Source organism: Arachis duranensis, chromosome 3 (assembly GCF_000817695.3).
Source record: "Arachis duranensis cultivar V14167 chromosome 3, aradu.V14167.gnm2.J7QH, whole genome shotgun sequence".
Taxonomy (NCBI): Eukaryota; Viridiplantae; Streptophyta; class Magnoliopsida; order Fabales; family Fabaceae; genus Arachis; species Arachis duranensis.
This window is the reverse complement of record NC_029774.3, coordinates 26,134,251-26,139,463: the sequence shown is the minus strand read 5'-3', so window position 1 is coordinate 26,139,463 and position 5,213 is coordinate 26,134,251.

The window sequence follows — 5,213 nt, the reverse complement described above, 5'->3', positions numbered from 1 at the left end:
AGATAATTGCAATGAAAATATAATAAAATTGGGTTAAAAGAATATTTTTTAATTTTATAATAATTATTTTTTTTAAGAGTAAATTTACCTAAAAATTAATATTTTTAATAAAAATGCTATTTTAAAAGTTTATTGATTAGGGACAATGTACAAAAATATTCAAAATTGTTATTTTAACCTAAAATTTTAATAACACATACTAACAAAATTATAAAAGTAAAACTTCACAACAATCATTACAAAACATCAATTCAAAAAATATTGGAATACAGTAATTTAGTCATTTAAATAATTAGTGTATATGAAGTAAACTGCTAAAGATTTCTCGAGTCAAGAGTGACTTTACCTAATTACTGTGGATTTTTGCTTTGAACATTGAAAGCTATAAATAAATAAGTAAAAAATAACGTACAGATAAAAATAATTTTAAGGAATTTCTTTAAGATTAAATTATCTTTTTATTTCATTTAATTAATAAATTTGTGTTCATCATATGATCTAAATTAAAATAACTTTATTTTTTTAAATCAGTACATTTGAGGTGACTTTATGATCTAATTATAAAAAAATATAATTTTATTTATTCTAAAATCATCTCACTTGCAGAAATTAATTTTTATATAGAACAAATTTTAGTAGATTTTAAATATATGAAATAGGGGTGATTTACTTGATTACAGTGACACAAGTTTTTCATAAGACAAGAGAAGCGGATAACTAAAAAAGTTGTCGGATACCATTAGATTTAATAGTGGAATAAATTCGACATTATTTATTTATCAACAGATTTTTTCGTCCGCCGTTAATTATCGACTGATTTAGTGGTAGATATAAACTTTTAATTAGCGAAATTCTGGAGCTTGTTTTACCGTCGAATTTTTTTTGATAAATTCGACGATAATATATTATTTATTATTAATAATTAAGTTAATAATTACTAGCAGATTTAACTGACAGTAAACTTAAATTTTATATAATTTTTAGTTAAAAGTTCACAAACAAATTCAAATATAAAAATTTATTCTTAAAAGTTAAAAAAAAAAAAGAGAATTCAATTAAGTAGAAAAATCAAATTTAAAATACACCAAACCCTCAATTATAAAATTAAATAAAATTAGACCAAAAATCGAAAGAGCAATATTAATGAGCATTAGACTTTACGCTATACTAATGTTAATACATTACATAAAAAATAAATCATACCAAACTATTTAATTTATTATACGTGTAAGTTGCAAGACTATTCAGAAATTAAATTCTACTTAAGAATCACCAGCATAGTATTTTAGTATTGAGAATTAACAAAATAAAAAGGTATTTGTTATAGCGATATAACATCTGTCATCCCCTTTAAATTTCATTGCAATAGTATCATATGATATCAAATCATTGGAGCTGCCAAACTTATAATGAATCAAGGATAAATGATTTACTTAGAATTTAAAAAACACAGATTTAGATAACTAATCTAAGATTTGAATCCATAACCTTCCAATTCAGATCACAATGTTGCATATCAGTGCATAAAATAAATTTCATCAACAAATTTTGTGTTAGTAAAATTAAAATAAATTTTAAAATAGACAAAATTTAAAACTTTCAACAAAATAATTTACCACATAATTTAAAACTTCTAACATAACAATCCACCACATAATAAAAAAAAATTACAAGCAACATTATCAATTATAAATTATTTAATAAGCAAATAGTTAATAAAAATAATAAGAAATTATTCTGTTTAAACAGTTTAACAGCAACATTAATATTAAGACGATGAATTGTCTAAAAAAATATAGCACATAAAAAACTTAAAATACTTTTATTTCAACAAATAAAAACACTAAAATAAAACTTATTAATTAATATTTAAAAAAATATAAATACGCATTAATAAAACAGAACTAAATAAAAAAAATATTAAATTATGTATCTTTGCAGTCTGAAATATCAATTTGGCATAGCACCTCTAACTCTACTAACAAGACCAATTCAAATAAAATTATGTAATTAATTAAAATTTGGAGTTGAAAACGAAATAAAAAATAGGATTAGGATTCAAAATTAAAAAGGGTTAGGATTTCTATATTTTCAAATTATTAGACCAATCAAATAAAATAAGTTATAGGGAGATAATAAATTATAAATTTTCAGTGTAAATAAATTAATACAATCAATATACTACAATATATCAATATTCTTATTAAAAAAAAAAGAAGGAGACCAGAGATATATGAGAAGGAAGCAAGAAAACGGAGTAAAATCACGATATAGAAAAGAAAAACAGAGAAAAAACTTAGAGGAGAGAAGAGTGAGAGGAGAGTTACACACTGTTGCCAAAATTGCGGCGGCAGAGATAGCCCTCTGATGGTTGTCCTTATTTTTCTGCAGAGTGGAGAGGTTTTTTTTTTTAATTATAGGTGAGATTCAAATTTATTATCTTTAAATGAGTATAAAAAAATTATACTATTTGAGTTATAGTTGATTGATAAATAAAGAGCATTTTTATTTAAAAAAATTGAGTTTATTCTAAAATAATACTATAAATAAAAGTAAGTATTCGTGTAATAAATATAATTGGTTGAGTCAAAATATTAGCAATAAAATTAATTAATAAATATAATTAAAAGTAGTATAAATAAAAAATAGATATTATAATACCAATACACTAATAAATATGTAAATTATAGAGTATCTTAAAACATCTCTTTTTCTTCTTAAATTTTTGTTTTGCATAATGAATTGTTTTCTTTTCTATATTTATAATTTTCTAGACGTAATAAATCCATTTTTCACTCTCTTACAGCACATACATGCATGTAACAGAATTAAAATGAATTAATAGTCAAATTTATTTTAAAAGATCACTTTTTTTAAATTAATCATTAAATAATTTTTTAATTATAAGTCTTTAAAAGATAAAACTTAAGTTAAATTAGTTCTTTTATTAATTAGAAGATGACGTGTCACGTTAAATACTACATGATATGATGACGTAGTATATTAATACCACGTGTTACAAGATGATCGGTTGATGAGTCAGGTCAGTGACACTTAATACGCCACGTATTACTTGACATGTAAAAAAATTATTTATAATCAAAATAGTCTCTAAAAGTCCAGACGTGAATTATTTTCATCTCTAAAATTTTAAAAATTAATCAAATTAGTCCATATATAAATTTTTTCTATTTTTTCTTCATAATATTAAATTTAAAATATTTTTAATGCTACTCATTTTAATATTATTTTTTAGACCTTAATAAATAAAATTCTCTTTACATAAAATAATTAAATAATAAAATTATTATAAAATTATTTTATGATTTGTATTTTAAAATTTATTTTTTAAATTATAATTTCTATAGTGATTTTTTTTATTTAAATAAATTTATCAAATTATTGTTCATTATATGTTTAAAAATTTAATAGTTTAAATTTTACTATAATATAGTAGTTATTTTAAAATTTAAATTTTTTAAAATTATAATTTTTATTATTATTTAATTTATATGGTAGAACTCAATAATTAAAAAATCGATTTGTGGAATCACTTGTTAAATCTTACTATTTTAATATAGTTTTTTTAAATCACTATTATATTTATTTAGTAAGATCTAAAAGATTAAAACATTTAAAATAACTACTATATTTATTTAGTAAAATCTAAAATATTAAAATTTTTATTATATAATTAATAATAGTTTGATAATTTTTTTAAAAAAATTTCACTACAAAACACAAATTTAAAAATAAAAAATCTAAAAATACATATGACAAAATAACTTTGTAATAATTTAATTATTTTTATTATTTTATTTGAAAAAAATTATTAAGGTGTAAAAAATAAGATTAAAATTAATAGGATTAAGAAATATTAAAACTTTAATACTATAAAAAAAGAAAAATTTATAGATGGACTAATTTGATCGATTTTTAAAATTTTAGAGATAAAAATTACTTACATGCATGTTTTTAGGAACTAATTTAATTATAAATAAAATTATGACATTTTAAATGACACGCAACATATTGAATATTACTGACCTGATACGTCAACTAATCATTTTGTGATGTGACATTAATCTATGTCATCATATCAAGTAATTCTTAACTGATACATTATTATTTAACTAATAGAAGAACTAATTTAATTTATATTTTATTTTTTAATGACTAATATAATTAAATAAATTATGTAAAAATTAATTTAAAAAATAAGTGATTTTTTAGAGATAAATTTAACTATTAGCCTGAATTAGCATGATGTGCAATATAGCCAATATTATTAGAAAATTCCAGGTTGATTGAGAATATATGATTATGACATAATCAGCGGTATTTTAATAATTGTTACTCTCTTGCATGTAACTGTTATGACGAGGATACTATGGATAAGGATGGATGTCCATTAATGAGCAATCCATCTTTCCTATACTGAGAGGAACAAGTTTTTATATTGAAGAACATTAATGAGGTTTGAAAAAAGCAAGTTTTGTATGCCTATAAAAGGATGTACGAGCAAAAGGAATATACACAGTGAAAAGCAATAAACAAATTTATCTCTCTCTCACTTCTTACAAATACCTCTCTTTTATGTTGCAATCAAATACCCTTCTTCTTATATTTCTATTACAATTCTTTCTCTTCTTTTATTTTATAAGTATTTTAAATTCTATTTTCTATTACTCTTTACATATAATATTAATAGCAATATTAACCATCTTTATTATATTGAGATAGTATCAAATGCAAATCTCCCTCTCTTTATTTTTAATACTTTTTCTTATCTTTGTATATATATACACAATACAACATATAATATTATTATATATATATAATAATTATTGAGCTAATTACTTTAATAATAAAGTCTTCTATTTATACATCTCTATTTTATATCTTTTATTTATTTTACAATACGTTATCAGCACGAGACTCTGATCAAATCTTTAGGAAGACTCAGGTAATATTTTCATTATGTCGAAGCTCTCTCATCTCGAATTCAATGCTCTTGATATATCTGGAAACAATTATTTATCATGGATATTAGATGCTGAAATCCATCTTGATTCAATGGATCTTGGAGATACCATTAAGGCTGAAAATAATACATCCCTAAAGGATAAAGCCAAAGCCATGATTTTCCTTCGTTGTCATCGTGACATATGATAGAAAAATGAATATCTCACATTAAAAGATCCTGCAGATCT